General features: G+C 50.5%; 1 protein-coding gene across 5 annotated transcripts in view; it reads right to left on the bottom strand.

The window, feature by feature from the left end:
- The window catches only part of SLC45A4 (solute carrier family 45 member 4), a 73,635-nt gene extending 58,853 nt beyond the window's left edge, over window positions 1-14,782 (bottom strand). Inside the window, exon 1 of one of the 5 annotated variants that reach the window (XM_084749512.1) lies at window positions 14,563-14,782. The gene's annotated coding sequence lies outside the window, so the exon portion shown is untranslated. Of the gene's footprint in view, window positions 1-1,303; window positions 2,000-6,711; window positions 7,112-7,141; window positions 7,166-14,005; window positions 14,118-14,562 lie in introns of those variants that run through there. The other 4 variants (XM_084749515.1, XM_084749517.1, XM_084749513.1 and 1 more) reach the window with 4 other exon arrangements.
- Between the last annotated feature and the right edge of the window lie 1,987 nt (window positions 14,783-16,769).

Here is a 16,769-nt window from a genome sequence, read left to right as displayed (position 1 = left end):
TGAGCTACCATGTGGTTGCTGAGAATTGAACTCAGGACCTCTAGAAGAGCAGTCAGTGCTCTTAACCACTGAGCCATCTCTCCAGCCCTTGAATCTACAAATTTAAGAACAGCCAAGGAAAAAGACAACAGAGCCTGGCCATGATGCTGCACACCTTTAATTCCAGCACTTAGGAGTCAGAGGCAGGCGGATTAGAGGATCTCTGTTAGTTCAAGGCTACGATAGTCTAATCAATGTCCAAGACAGACAGAGCTACATAGTAAGATCCTGTCCAAAAAAAAAAAATAATTTAAAAAAAAAAGAGGAAGAGGAAGAGTAGGGGCAACATATTAAGGCCTCCTTCTTCAGGAAAAAACGATAGTTTTTAGGTTTGCAGAACTCTAAGAAGCAAGCCAGGTCACCAGGCTGAGATTCTTCCAGAGTTCAGCAAACACAGTCAGTGGTATGCAAGAACAGGGGTCAAACTGTGCTTTCTAGAAGCAATCCTGAGGGACAGACACAAGTATAAAAAAATAAATACAACTATCACTCTGGCCGGGCAGTGGTGGCGCACACCTTTAATCCCAGCACTCGGGAGGCAGAGGCAGGCGGGTCGCTGTGAGTTCGAGGCCAGCCTGGTCTACAAAGCCAGTCCAGAACAGTCAAGGCTACATAGAGAGACCCTATCTCAAAAAAACAAACAAACAAAAAACACTATCACTCTGTCCAGTTAAACCAAGAGAGGGAGGCACAGGGGGCTAGTGTCCACGGTCAGGGGGTGCACTGCCTGGTAAGAGAAGGTAAGCCTGCTTGTTTGGGGCCATCTGTGCATGGCCTAGCATAGTTCCCTGTTTTGAGAAGAAAGTCAGGACTGGCCCTCTGGAGGAAAGGCAGAGCTAGCAACAGACTCAGCAAAATCTTGGTTTCACATTTCATAACCAACACATTCCCATACCCAGATAAACCGTCCTGTCACCTCCCCCTTCAGCTTAAGCCAGCTGCCCAGCACACCCGCTTCCTGCAGGTTCCAGAAACCAAGCCTCTTCTCTCTGCCATGCTTGGCTCTTGGAGACCTCTGCACCTGCCTGCTAGGTGTGCAGGGGGCTGTGAGGCCACCCCAGGATGAAGCTGGCAGAAACCAGGGCCAAACAATGCTCAAACTACCCCTGGGATGGCTCTCACAGCACAGTCATACAACACGTCCCCAAGGAGGTCACAGCTGCAGCCAGACCCACGACAGCTGAGTCCTGCCTTTTCAGCTACACTGGCCAAGCCAGATCCTTCCTTCTGCTTCTCCCCAAGACCCTAAGCACCACAAACTCACAGCCAGGAGCTTTCACCACACAGGGGCCATGCCAAGTGACTCCAAGGGAGAATGGCCAAGCACTCTTTCAGATCAGGCAGGGTCACCATCAGTTAGTTAGCTGCACCCCTCTGTTGAAGGCCCAGCCCTTGACAGCCCACCCCTGATGGTTCTGATTGTTCTTTCTTCCCTATGCTCTAAGTTCTAGAAGCTGAAGCTCTCTGCAGGCTTCTCTCTCACCCTGAACTCCTTCCCAGAGTTCTGCCCTTAATGCTACTCACTAGAGTCCCACACTCCCTGACAACACCAGGATCTGTCTTTCAAGAGTAGTGGTCTCCTTGCACATACATGGCCTCATGCGCCTCTGCACACACCAGGTCTCCATAGGGGCCCAGAGCCATTAGTGATAAGAACAAAAACAAAACACCCAACTGCGCAGGCAGCGCACAGCTATAATCCCAGCTCACAGGAAGCAGAGGCAGAGTTTGAGGTGAGGCTAGCGGTACGGCTCAGTGCTACAGCACTTGTCTAGCACACATGAGGCCATGTATCAGACCCAGTAACACTGAAAAGATAGAAATAAAGAAGTTATTCTTGAACATGAGAATTAGAGGTCAGCCTGGGAGGAGGGGACCCAACAAAAACAAACAACAACAAAAAAAACCAAAAGGCGAGCAAAGCTTAGCAGTCTGTTCCACTTTGGCAAAGGAGGCACTAGATGGTCTGGAGAGGGCAAAAGAGAACATGGCTATGGCGGGCACAAAGGCTGTGGTGCCTGGGACAGCAGAAGGCAAGCAGTACTGTAGAGTGGGACCGTTCACCCTGAGCACATCACTCTCCCCGGCTTTACCATGCCTGTTTTACGGGCAAGGTCACAGAGTGTCCAGAGTCTTGGGAGGCAGCCATCAAGTCCTACTGCTCCGGGCCTCCAGCCCCAGGCACAGACCAGAGTATCCAGGCCATTGTTCCCCCCTTAAGTGACCAAGGTAGAAGCCGGCCGGCCAGAAGATGGAGGAAGACTTGTTTTAGATGTATGTGGGCACAGTTCCTCACAGCTTCCTTTACACTGAAATAGTGTCACAAAACTTCAAGCTCATGGCTGGTGACACAAAGACATCCTATCCACAGTCCTTCCCCCTGCTACCATGTGTCAGAGCCCAGGACATAATGAAGCTGCATTATGGCACCCAGAGGTATCCAAAAGGGTTCAGCCAAGCCGACTCCTATCTCCTGAGCTGCCAGGTAGGCAAGGGCAGATGAGCCACTGTTTCCTATGGGCTGTTTCTAAGATGAGACCCACAGGTGGACAGAACGACAGAAACAAACTCAAAGTGCTAAATGCTACAGAAGATAGCTTTCCAAGGTCAAGGACCCCACACTCCTGCCCAGGATTGGATCTGGTCTCTTGGTTATGAAGCAGGGGTGTGTCCCTTTCAGCAGGACTCTGACTAGGCCACCAACCAGGCCTGCCCCCACCCCCTTCCCAGAAAGCTAAGGGCCAGGCTCTATCTTTCCCATCACCTATGAAAACAACTAGAAGCAAGTAGAGACCCTGCCAACTCGCCTTCTGAAACAGCAACCTCTGCTCAGATGCAGCCAAATGGTGCCTAGGCCCCCAGAACAAATGAACACAGCACCCCTGGCTCCAGCACCCCAGCTCTTACTTTACATAATCCCACAAGACCAAGGTCACTTCCCACCTCATCTCACACTGTGCTTAGCACACACCACAGTAGAGACACTCAGCAGCCAGATGCCCAGGCAAGGGCTATCCCACACTCCATGTAACAGGGGTGATTTGAAGTGCATGTAGCACTTCGGGAAGTCAGTGCACACTGCGACTGCAGAAACTGGACCCCACAGCAGGACAGGGACAATTTCAAGACATGCTAACTATCTACATGCTGTGCCAAACAGGTTCTGTGGTGATTAAAGTCACCCACAACTAAGGTCACCCACATACCCTCCACAGTCACAAGCAGAAATCCCACCCCCAAGGTGGTGGGGATTGAGAGGTGATGATGAGATCATGAGAGTAGAGACCTGAGTGAAATCCCCATCTTCGTAAAAAAGTTGGGTTAAGGCCTTGCCTCATTTCCAGCACAAGGCTACCGCCATAAGGCATCTTCCCTCAGCAGACAGTCTGAGACCACCCTGCTCTTAGGTCTTCAACCTCCCTGCCCTATAGGAAGTAAACTGCTGCTTTCAAGGCCCCAGTCTACAGTACTGCTAAGATCCCAGTGTCCCACTAAATTCAGTATACCATTCTAGAAACACACTCAGTTCCCAGGGTGGCCTTGGCACCAGGACTCTCCGATCCACCTTCTAGTGACAGACGAAGCACAAGCATCACAGCTGCCTGCCCTGGAGCCACTAAAGTTCAATGCACCAGGACTCCAGGCAGAAACAGCCACAGATGGGCACAGAACTCCCTGCCTACTCACAGGTAATGTTATGCAGGATAACAGGCCTGAGACTCCTCAGCAAAGCAGAACTGTGTGGACACCAACAAATCACCAGGCTCTCAGCAAAGCACAGGGAAGGCTACACACTGTTCTCAACTGTTTTCCACTCTATAGGTAGAGGCCAGGGTCTATACTGATGGCTTCGAGTCTCCCACAGACTCACATAAAAACCCTATCTGGGCCTGACACCACAAACCACCATCACTCCTCCTAGCAGGCTTATCGGGACACAGCCCCCCTGGCAGAGACGTGCAAACTGTCAGTGTGGGCTGATAACAGTGGTGACAATGCCACTCGTCTGCAGCCACAGCTACTCCTACCCTGGAGACCTGTGGGCAGAGCTACTTTCTCCCCCCACATTTTCCTCCATTACTGGTGACACTGCCACAGGCAATCTACTCCTTCAAAACCTCCTCTGATGTCATTCTGTACTCTGTTGGTTGTAAAGACCACCTCATTCCAGTATCTTTCCCACACATTAGAGTATTAGTGGAAAATGACACTCAGAATTGGAAAAACAGGGGCTGGAGAGATGGCTCAAAGGATAAGAGCACTGTCTATTCTTCCAAAGGTCCTGAGTTCAATTCTCAGCAACCACATGGTAGCTCACAACCATCTATAATGAAATCTGGTGCCCTCTTCTGGCATGTAGAATACAGTCGTCGTCGTCGTCGTCGTAGTCCGAGTCAGGGATGGTGGCCATATGCCTAAAATCTCAGGACTTGGGAAGTAAAGGCAGGAGATAAGGAGTTCAAAGGCCAGTCTCAACTACATGAGGCCCAGGCTCAAAACAAAAATTGCTTTTAATTAGAAGCACAGGGCTGGGAATGTGGCTCTGTGGTTGAGTGTTTGCCTAGGATGTAAGGTCCATCAAACTTTTCAGGGCACAGTGGCACATGCCTGAATCCCAGCAGTCCCAGAGCTCAGGAGACAGGCAGAAAGAGGACAAGTTCCAGGCCAGTGTTGACTACATAGCAAGACATGTCAAGAAAAGACAAAGCAAAACAAAACAAAAAAATAGCTCAGACTAGAAATGTAGACAGCTGCAGGTGTTGGGTAACAAGCAGAGATGACACTATCATACTGTGCTGTTCACCTTTCTAGGTCTGAGAACAGCAATAACAAATTTCAAAAATCTTCTAATCAGACCAGGTACTACCTTGCCTGGACATTGTCCAAAACAGGCCCAGGTCAAAGGTCACTCAATGTTCCTGTGCCTGTATGTCTCAAGACTTACTGTGCCCAGATGTCTGGCCACACAGAAGCATCATCAAGGTAGAATGGATCTCAGAACCAGCCCTGGCCGAGCTCACAGCCTAGCTGACCTGATGGGACTGATGACTCAAGGACAGATAGGGCAGGCTCACCAAGGCCACTGGCCATGTAACAGTACTAAGGAATTCCAGCAGGGGATAGCTCCTTGTCCTCACAGCTGTAGCGAACCAGGTGAGACAACACAAGGACTGAGCCAGTTAGTGCCAGGCCCCCAACTTAGAAATCCTTCCTACTGCTGATCAGTGGCTGAACAGCCAGCAGCCAAGATGAGCCTCCTCCAGCAGCAGGCACTCTCTAGACATGGGTAGCAACAGCAGAAGGGCCTTGACCTGGAATGCAAGGAAGAAAGGTATTTCCACATTTCCTTGGGCAGAAAACAAATACCATTTTGCGTAGTGACGGACGTGACACCATAAGCCATGCAGCCTGATACACCCTGGGGACACACCAGGCTTGGCCAACCATGATGGGGCTCTGGACAAATCACTTAACCTTCACTTTCTGAGTCTATCAGAGGGCTCAATGCTCTTTGTGCTAGTGGCTGTCACTCCTACTCTTCAAGAGCCTACTCCACAGGAACAAATACCCCTTGGGCTCCTGGTTATCACACAGAGGCTGAGGCTGTGAGCAGTGGTGGTTTCTGGGCCAAGGCCACAAAGCCAGGGCTGACCACTCCCTGTACTCCTCCCAGGACAAAGTTGGGCTCTGCCAAGCTCACACTAAGAGTAAAAGGTGCTGGCTCCTCCCCACCATCTTCAGAACTAAGATCACTTTAGCTATTATATATGACTCATTCAACTAGAGTGGAAATGCTTTCAACAGCTTTGCAATTCCCTGCACTCTGCCTTAGGGACACAACTGCTGGTCCCATCCTATACACCACCACCTCCTCTGCACCCCACCCCATCCCCGCCACCTCTCCCCACCCGCCCGCCCGCCCGCCCACCCAATTACAGGCTACACAGGCTGCATGTTGGGAAAAGGACAGTTTGACCTACAACCTGACCCCCCTGTTCAAGCTCTCCTCCAGGTCAGACCTGACTTCAATGATGCTGAGCAGCAGCAAGAGGCCAGCCCACGCCTTGACCTGACTTCATCCAGCAGAGGAGAGTGCTACACAGAGGTGGACAGGGCCTCAGCTGGGGGAGGGGGGAGGCTTCCCTATTCCAAGCTTTGATGCAAACAGTTTTACATAAGCGATATGAAAAACCACTAACGGTCACTCCAGGATACCTGTCACTTGCCTGACTGGGAGGAAATTTGCATGCTGGAGGGAAGCCCAGGGGAGTACAGTTAGTCTGGAGAAATAAAGCAAGACAACTTTGATGCTTTCCTGTACCTTTTTTTTCTTTGGCACACACAGATTCAAGTCAGAAGACCCTGCCCTCCATTCTGATGCCCAGCACTCCAAGGGAACTGAAAAACAGCTGCTATGCTGGAGACAAGCCCACGAGGCTCCATCTTCTGGGGTCACTCACCAGTTCTGCCAGCCTCATGGTTTGATTTCAGCTGTCTTCTCTTAGCCCAGGAACCCTCCCTATGCTGTCATGGTCTTGCTCAAACACTCTCCACTGCACTCTTTAGTTTGCGGGCTTCTGTCTGCTCTGTAGCCCAGGCTGACCTCAAACTTCCAGTGGTGGCACTACAGATGTGAGCCTCCACACCCAGCTCCCACATTCTGCTACCTACCAGCAGTGAGGCCAGAGACAGGTGAAGAGCCAGGCTGGACCATGCTGTGGGTTTCCAGAGCAGCCGAGTCTCCTGCCCAGTGCTGGGCACACAGGGCTCTCCGGTCACAAAGCTACCCCCACATGCCTGGTTTTGCAGCTCTCCAGCCACTGTTCTGTTCTGAGCATGAGGTTTCAACAATTTGTTGTTGAACTCCTAAACATCCCAACCACCCAGCACATTCCCTGCCTTAGCAGCATGTGAGGACAGGCAAGCGCTCCACGCCAGCCCACCCTGGGTGCTCAGGAAGAGGTTCCAACACCCTAGTCCTCCCAGTCCAGGTCCTCTGCACCATCTCCCCAGCCACCCAACGGCTCTAGCCTCAGAGACCAGCAGGAGCCTCAGGCCTAGAGCACGGGAGGAGGAAGAGCAAATGGGAACACTGGATTACCAACAACAGCCGCAAGGAGCCCCAGGCCCAACCACCTTGATCTTCCTACTGCTGATGTCTCTTTCTGGCAAATTAAATATTAACTCAAGGCATAGTGCCATAGGCTTACATTTTAACCAGACCAAACAAAAATGCAAACCCCTAACTGGACCAACAATGCCTACGAAGTCCCCCAATCTTTCTGCCATTTAACACCAAGCACTTAGAAAGCATGCAACACAATACTGAGGTGCAAGGCAGACCATCTCCAGTGACCACGCGATGAAACAAGGGCTTTGTCTGTCAGACACACAGGAGGCATGTGAAAGCATGGGATACCTCACAAGAACACCCTCAGGGTTCCCAGGTACTTTCTCCACAAAGTATCTCCTAAAACTAACTGCCTGAGAGTTCCTGGCAGGTCGCATCTAGACCTAAGGTGACCTTCATGCTCTTTCCACACTCAGGCAAAAAGAAGGCTGTCAGACAGTGTAATGCTCAGGCTTCTGATCTCTGCACTCGGGAGGCTAGGCAGGGGGTTTGCTGCATACATGTGGTATAAGACCCTGACTGTTCTCACAGAATGTTCTAGCAGCAGAGATCCCAGGAACAGTTCGTTAAGTCCATTCCAAGACAGGAAGCTTGTAGGCCCCCAACTCAGTCACTCCACTGTGAGATCCAATTCCATGGTGTTCCAGGCCACTCTGTAACTTTTCCCCAGGCCTGAGGATGGGTTAAAGCTCTGTGACCAGGTCAACAGACACTATTTACAAAAGTCCAAACCGTTTTACTGAACTGAGCTGACATAGCCTAAAGATTACAGAAATATTCTGAATTAGTGTCCATGTACCTCTGTCACAGGAAAAAACAAAAGTGACCAAAAGTGTTCCAGTATAAAGGCAAGTTATATTAGAATAAAACCTCACAGTGCGAAATGGAGCACAGCCATCAGTGGGGGTATGACTTTCACACTGTTAAGAACAATTTGTCTTGTTCTTTTAAGGGGGTTGATGGTGTTAAGGCAGAGCAGGCAGATTTCTGTAAGATCAAGGCCAGGCTGCTCTACAGAGTGAGTTCTAGGACAGCAAGTGCTTCACAGTAAAACCCTGTCTTGAAAAACCAGGAAAGAAAGAAAGAAAGGAAGGAAGGTAGGTAGGTAGGTAGGTAGGTATTGATTTAGACATATTCTAAGTTATAGTATGGGAACTTGAAGAAAAACATGGGAAGACATCTATTTTAGTAAAAGCTAACCTACTGCTGCAGTTGAGCTTCATTTGGTATTCAGCTAGTCTTCCCTATGTTCAGCTTTGGTCTCCTGCCTCAGCATCCTGCGTGCTAGGATTATAGGTATGTACTACCATGCCTGGCTCTAGACTTACCTTTCCCCCTAGTATTTTGAGATAGGGTCTATCTTTACCCAAGGCTAGCCTAGAATTCATTACGTGGTTCAGGCTGGCCTCAAATCCAGGGCAATCCTCTGCCTCAGCTTCTTTAGTAAGGGGATTACAGGTGTGGGTTACCTTGCCCAACCTTGTTCAATACAAGTTATCTTACCTCCAGTATAGATGTCAAACCTTACCCTTAAAAAAAGTAAAAATAAACATGGAGCCAGGTGGTGGTGGCGCACGCCTTTAATTCTAGTACTCTGGAGGCAGAGGCAGACGGATCTCTGTGAGTTTGAGGTCAACCTGGTCTATAGAGCTAGGACAGCTAGGACTACAGACAAACCCTGTCTAGAAAAAAAAAAAAACAATAAACAGACAGATGGAGGCTAGTGAGATGGCTCAGCAGGTAGAGGTACTTGCCACGTGAAGCCACGGAAAAGAAGAGAGAGAATTAAGACCAAAGCTGTTTTCTGACCCCAACATCTGCACGGTTGCATGTTTGTGTGCATCCCCACACAAACACATACAATAATCTCTTTTTAAAGAACTGATGGAAGTGGAGGGCTGGGCAGACAGAGCCAAGAGGATGCCTGGACCTCAATGGCCAGCCCCCAGGTTCAGTAAGAGACTCTTGATTCAAAATTAAGGTAGAGATCTATAGAGGAAGATACCTAGTGTCAGTTTCTGACCCTGCACACACACTCATGTGAACACACACAGATATACCACAAACAGCTGATGGAGAACTGCTAGTCTGGAGCAGCGGTGGGAGTGAGTACCACACAGGAAGCCCAGAATTCAATCCTGTTCCTGCAAAAAGTTGATGGAAAAATACTCTCTCCTTACTCCAAACCGAAAATCACACTCTGCTGATTGGTGGCACTTCCCTCAAATGATGACTAAGCTGCTGGCAACAGAGAGCTATTTATTATACTTTGGCTTACAACATCTAAGTGACGGCTTAAATTATGCAGTAAGACTTGCACACAGAGTACAGAGCCCACTACATCAGACCCAAACGTGTGCCCACCTCAGTGTCTCAATGCCTCTTCATCTTCTAGTCCGCGAGTGTGGCTTTTCTTACTCAAGACTTTGCCCTTGTCTGAAACAGGGGGATGTGGTGGCTAACCAAGTCACGTGGCTAGAAGTTTAAGAGGCACAAACCACAAGAAGTCAAAACAAGGGGTACAACCCACTGGCCACGCAGGACCCTGGTGTAGAAGGCACCATGCCGGCCCCTTTCCTACCCAAAAACCCAGCTGGGCAAATCTTTCCACCGATGTAAGGGATTTGGCTGAAGACAGGGAGATCTAGTCTGCATAGTGTCTCCTAGGCCTGGGCTTGAAAGAAGCAAGGAAGCTAAGCTTAAGGATCAAAACCCTAAGTGGACAGGGGTGGTGCAGGCCTTTAATCCCAGCACTTGGGAGGTAGAGACAAGTCTCTAAGTTTGAAACCAGCCTGGTCTACAGAGCGAGTCCAGGACAGCCAAGACTACACAGAGAACCCTTGTGTTCCAAAAGACTAAAACAAAACAAAACAAACAAAAAAACAAAAAACAAAACACCAAACTAACCAAACAAACAAACAAACAAACTGTAAAGCAGATCCCAGGGTACAGGAAGTTTCTGGGTTCCACTTGTAGACAGCCTGGCAGCCTCAGACCCTGTACTGGGAGGCCACACCTAGCACAAAGTAAGGATGAACAAGATAACGGGAGGGTTAGCCCCTTTCTAAAAGAAACCTAAGCCCCTGGGAATCGAAACAGTTGTGGGGTAGAGGGAAGAGGATCAGAAGTTCAAGGTCATGCTTGGCTATATAGTAAAATTCAAGGCTAGCAAGAGCTACATGAGACCCTGTCTTAAAAAAAAAAAAAAAGCAACAATGGAAAAACAGGCTTCTCTGGAGAGCTGACTTAGTGGTTAGAGTACTTGTTTTTCTTGAAGAGGATCTGGGTTCAATTTCCAGCACCCATATGGTGGCTTCCAGCCCTCTCTAACTCCAGCCCCAGAAGATCCTCTTCTGACCTCTTTGGACACCAGGTACACATGTAGCACATATACATACATACATACAGGTAAAACATTCATACACATAAAATAAATAAATCTAAACACAACCAACCAACCACACTAAGCAGTTGCTGAGCTACAGGAAACTTGGGACTGTCCTCTCTCCAGTCTCAGGTTTTGTGTCCTTCTCACAGCTCCCAAAAGCCCAGCAATTGCATCACTGGAGACAGATACACTCCACCATCCACACTGCCTGCCTGACATTTTTAGGCACTAACATCCACGCCCTCCAAGGAAAGCACAAGAGTGACCTCCTGGGAACAGAGTAGCCCTTTGAGAAGGGTCCAAGAAGAAAGTTAGGAGTGATAAAACAAGCAAACAAACAAAAATCCACAAATGGGCTATGCCTACTGAATCTGGCAAGTTCAATCTTTTGTTTGTAAAACAGGTCTCAGGCTAGAGATGCCTCAGTGGTTATGAGCACGCATTGCTTTTCCAGAGGACTCAGGTTTAAGTCTCAGCATCCACATCAGACAGTTCACAACTACTTAAAACTCCAGCTCGGGAGGGGGAGCTTGTTAACACCTCTGGCCTCTGCAGTCACCTACACTCTCATGTACACAGCCATACAAATGCACACAGATACATATAGCTTAAAATAATAAATTTTAGGGCTGGAGAGATGGCTCAGTGGTTAAGAGCACTGCCTGTTCTGCCAAAGGACCCGGGTTCAATTCCCAGCACCCACATGGCAGCTCACAACTGTCTGTAACTCCAAGATCTGACACTCCCACACAAATGGACATAAATTAAAATTAAACAAAATATTTTATTATAATAATAATAATAAATTTTAAAAATTAAAAAATGGGGTTCTCCCTGTATATGCCTGACTGGCCTTGAACTTTCAGCCTTGCTGCATCATCAGTCTTCTTAATGTTATACTGTTTTGTTTTGTTTTAATTTACTTTTTTGGTTTTACAAGACAGGGTTTCTGTAAACTGGGCGTGGTGGCACACGCCTTAATCCCAGCACTTGGGAGGCAGAGGCAGGCGGATCACTGTGAGTTCGAGGCCAGCCTGGTCTACAAAGCGAGTCCAGGAAAGCCAAGGCTAACACAGAGAGACCTTGTCTCAAAAAATCCAAAAACAAAAAACAAAAAACAAGACAGGGTTTCTCAGTGTAGCCCTGGCTGTCCTGGAATTCTTTGTAGACCAGGCTAGCCTCAAATTCACAGATATCCACCTGCCTCTGCCACCCAAAGCACAGGGATTACAGACATGCGCCACAGCCTGGCTTTTCAGTGTTTTATTCTTAAAGCCAAGTCATAGGGCCAGGCGCTGTGGTACACACAACTGTAATTCCAGCACCTGTCAGGAGGAGGCGCCCAGGAGGTAGGCAAGAGTATTAGGAGTCCAAGGCTAGACTCAGCTACGTAAGACCCAGTCGTTAAAAAAAAAAAAAAAATCCCAACACACACAAACAATAACAAACCCCAGACACACTCTAGCCTTCACATAAAAGTAAGGGAGGTGAGCCTGACTGGGAACAGGGCTTTTGTCCTTTCCACCAGCATGCAAAAGGCCTCAAGATTCTCTGAAAGGGAGCCATATCACAGGGCTCAGAACTTGATAGTGGGGAGGGAGGCAGCACTCGAGGCACATTTTGAAAGTTCCCATTTAAAAAGATCCTTGTTCATTGACTTTGGCGGAGCAGTTACGCTAATGCAAACAAGGAGAGCTTGTCTAGGAGCCGGTGGGGGAGGTGCTTCAGCTGAGCCCTCTGTAGACGCTGGCTCTTCACGCATGAGGCTGTCCCCATTGCTGAACCTTTACTGGACAACACTGAACATTCATATCGCCTGGCCTACAGGCTCCTAATGGCATATCACTAAGTGCACCCTGTTGACATAATTACATTATGATTTAAAAAAAAAAAATCTAGGGAGCCACAGGAGTCGAGGAGAGCACAGAGCAGCATCTTTGCCCACCCTTAACAAGAACACAGCTTTTAGCACCTTCTGGTTCCACAAATTACAGGCAGGGTTCTGCCAGGGGTGTTCCCCAGGAGGGCACTAGCAATTTGGGGTTGTCTGCCACCTACAATGATCACCAGTCACTCTTACTCAATGCCAGGCCACAAATCAGTCAGAAACCACCCCTGGCTGGCTACCCAAAGCTGGGGCACCAGGGTCCTCAGGACAATGAGAGGGCATAAGGCAGGGCGACCAAGCCATCCTAAACCTCAACCCACCCTTTCTCAATCTTCCCATCTGCCTTCTGGATAAAACAGATGAAATCAATTCAGCACCCTCTAAACACCAGCTCAAATACCTTCTGAAGCTTCTTTCCTGCCCAAGGGACCAGGAGCTACAGCATCATAGCCCCCCTCCTCCCCTGCAGCTCTGCAGGGCAGAGGGAGTAGAGCAAGACCGGTTTACAGCTCCCTCAGCCCCTCCCCCGACTCCCTCCCCTCCAATAAGCAAAGTTGGAGGGTGTAAAAGCAAGCTACCTTGGAGACCACTCCGTCCAATCTCTGATCTGCTCTCACGATGCGACAATGGCTAAAGCTGCAGCACACAGCACACAGCATCTGCAAGGGACGCCCGTGAATCCTTCACCGCACTGGGTGCCGGCCCTGGGTGGCCTTCCTTCCACAGTCCCCGGGTTGAGGCAGGGATGCCTCCCAAAGAAATAACCCCCACAAATACCTAACACACATTTCAAACCTTTCAAAGGAACAACTCGTTTTCAGCAGCAGTCATAAAACAATCAGCGGGAATGCTACTCGAGGGTAGGATTTTCAGATGACCTAATTCCCCACCTCTTCCCCCAAAGCACTTGATTTCCTCATTATGCTGGCGTCTCTTCCCACCTGGAGCCCACACAGCTTCAGGCCACGGTCACTGCCTCCTCTCCCCCTTCCCAGCAGCTTCTGCAAAAATCTCTGCAGAGCCTTAATCAACTTGCTCTTCTCTGGCCAGGACTGGGATCTAAGCAGCACGTTCGTCTCAAGGCCGGTGCAGGTTACCAGTTGTAATAACCAGCCATTTGGCACCCTTAATCAATGAGGCACCCCTCCAACTTTTCACTTAAGGTTTCTTACTACAAGAAAAATAAAAAATAAAAAATGACAGAGGAAAACACACCCTACCTGTTAGCAAGACAGTGGAGCCAGGTGCAGGGAATTTGCTTAGAACACTTCACCATACAGGCAGTGGGGCAACCCAGGTGTACTGTGGCCCACCCTGTGAGTTTCTGACCCTAGTAACAAGGAGCTGCAAGTCCCGGTGTGTGTGGTCAGTAGGAGACCAGAAGGGGAGACTGAGGCAGAAGTTGAAGTCACACTCCATCAGTATCCCACGGGGAAAGCACAAGACCCAGACTTCCCAGGAGACCCAGGTGCCTCTTCCCTTCCCATGTTGAACCAACCTTGTAGAACCACTACGAATCACACTACTCAGCAGGCTGTGCTCCCCAATTTGGACATACCTCCCCTGGAAAAGCCCTCCGCAGAAGTGTGCTTTCCGGGCGCCCGTCTAGCGCAGCACACCTTGGAGAGGAATGGGTTACGCTCAAGGGACTGGAGGAAGGACGGGTCTCGGGGGAAGAGGAAAGGGGCTTCTCCAAATCCTAGGCTCCGCACCTGGAGCGTAATGCTCCCGTCTTCTCCGGGGACGAGGTGGGCTTCGGGAAAGAAAAGGTGTCTGCAAAGGGTCAGGCCACCAGCTAGCAGCGCTGCGAGCAATGTGTGTTGGGGGACAAGGATAGAGAGCGGTGGCCCAGAGCCGGTGAACTCCCAGAAGTTAGCAAGGAGGATGCGCGCCCAACCCCAGAGGCGGGAGGAGAGCGCTGGGGTGGCCCCCGGGCCGGTGCACAGGGAGGCACACACCGCAGCCGCGGGGCCCGGGATGCGGACGAGCAAGGGCAGGTGCGGGCTGCAGCGCAGCACCGGGGTGGGGGCGGGGAGAAACGTGGGGTCGGTCGGGCCGCCGGTTCGAGGCCCGGGCCGCGCGGAGGGGGGCGGGGCGGCAGGTGCGGCCGCTCACCTGTCTCCTCCGGCCGGGGCCACGGGGCTGGAGGGGCTGGCTGGTGGCTGGGGTTCCGGGGCCCCGGGCGCACCGGGGCGGCGGCGGCGGGGCGTCCGGGCGGCGGCTGCGCCCTCGGCGGCGGCCGGCCGGGCGGGTCCGTCAGTCAGCGACTCGGACGCGGAGCGAGCGCTGCGAAGCTGCGGCCAGCGCACGGGGACAACGCCGCTTTATCAGGTCGGAAACAGCCGCTGCGTGCCGCTTCCGCTGACGCAGCGCCGGCCTGCGCCTCATGACTATGCAGCGGGATCTAGGGGGCGGGGCCTTAGTCACGCGCGTCCATTGGTCGGTATCGGCCGGCGGCCCCGCCCCTATTAAGATCCCGCCCCTCTTGCCGCGCCTTGCCTTGGGCCTGCTAATGGGCTCTGGAGGCCGCTGTGCTGTAGTCTGCCTTCGCGGGGCTTTACTGTCAGACACCCTCAAGCTCTCCAGGCCGCAGCTGGGTCTCCCGCTGTGCTGACCCACCACCAACAGAGCTGCACCGGTCCCGTTGGCAAGCCGGCTGCTTGTGACTACCCCATCCTTATTCCTTCCCAACCATTGCCCTCCCCCTGTGAGCCCTCTGGAGAGTTGGGCAGTGACCCATGCATGTCCAGGGCACCCAAGCCTGGGCCACAGGGCCAAGTCTCTCCCCATTGCTGAGAGGCCAAACAAGGCAGGGTGCGGAAGGAGCTGGACAGGTACAATAAATGATGGCTGATGTCACAGTCCTTGCTGGCATCCCAGCCCTAAGTCAGTGCCAAGGTTTAAGTGGCTTTGGACCAATTACCGCACCTCTCAGGGCCCTGACGTCCTCATCTGCAAAACAGAAGTCCTAAGATCTATCTGAGAAGCTTAGGAGACATTTAGAAATAAAATTCCCCGGTCAGCCTCTGGAAGAGCTAAAATGAGAAAATCTGACAATGCCAAGTGTTGGCAAGAAAGGGAGCAACTGGAAGGCTTGTACACTGCTTTGGTGGAGATATAAGACTCACCGCCACGTGGATATCTGCTTTCTTACTTGTTTTTGGTTTGGTTGGTTGGTTTTGAGACAGGGTCTCACTGGCTGACCTTGAATTCACTATGTAGACCAGGCTAGCTTCAAACTCATAGAGGTCTGCCTGCCTATGCCTTCCAAGTGATGATGCCACACCATGCCCAGCCTGGAAATGTGTTTTAAAGGACCCAATGTCTGGTACTTCCACTTGAGAGAGGCTTAATTAACGTCCTTTTCTGTTCTTAGCAATGCTGTTTTAAACAGTGGCCTCAAGTGGAAACTGCCCTGATCTGTGTCGATCATTAAACGGTTATATTATTTATGGCATATCCGCTCATTGGATTGACAGTGAATAATTTACAACTACGTACAATGAATATGGGTGACTCTTACAAACAACTTTAGTAGAGCCGGGCGTGGTGGCACACACCTTTAATCCCAGCACTTGGGAGGCAGAGGCAGATGGATTGCTGTGAGTTCGAAGCCAGCCTGGTCTACAAAGCAAGTCCAGGACAGCCAGGGCTACACAGAGAAACCCTGTCTCGAAAATCCAAAACAAAACAAAACAAACAACGTTGGGCACAAGAAGTCAGATAAGGGCTGAGCACCCACCAGTGAGGAAACTCAGTCAGAATTCCCAGACGTTCAAAGCCAGCGTGGACTACTTGCCTCAACAAAACAATAACAAAAATCAATTGGGTTCAGTGCTCCACTTCTGTTTTCCCAGAGCTTGAGAGGTCTGTGTGGCACTGAGAGTTCCAGGCCAGCTTTGACTACATGAAAAATCTGTCTCAGCGGGAAACAAGTTAGAGGCTGTAAGATCTATGCCTATAGAGTTGTAGGTGTGTGTAGCACATGTTAGGAGTCAGGACAGTAACTAAGCTTTGGGGAAGGGGGGATGCGAGGACCAGGAAGGATGGATGATGGATAAGTCTAAGGACCAGTGGTGCCCCTGGGTCCTGTTCACTTCTGTGAACAGAAGCTACAAAAGCCAGATCTGGAGTCCCACGTGGTTTCAAGCTGCTGCCATGGGGGCAAGATCCTCTTCAGGAACAGTATGTGCTTTTTAACCAATGAACCGTCTTTCTAGCCCCTTGAGAGTCTCAGGGAAGAAACTCAGGTTGTCCCGGCTTAGCAGCCAGTACCTCTACCCACTAAGTCATCTCACCAGCCTCTCCCTGCTTGATTCTGT

The sequence above is a fragment of the Acomys minous genome (assembly GCF_964271855.1).
Source record: "Acomys minous genome assembly, chromosome: 12".
Lineage (NCBI taxonomy): Eukaryota > Metazoa > Chordata > Mammalia > Rodentia > Muridae > Acomys > Acomys minous.
This window is presented reverse-complemented; position numbering and strand designations above follow the sequence as displayed.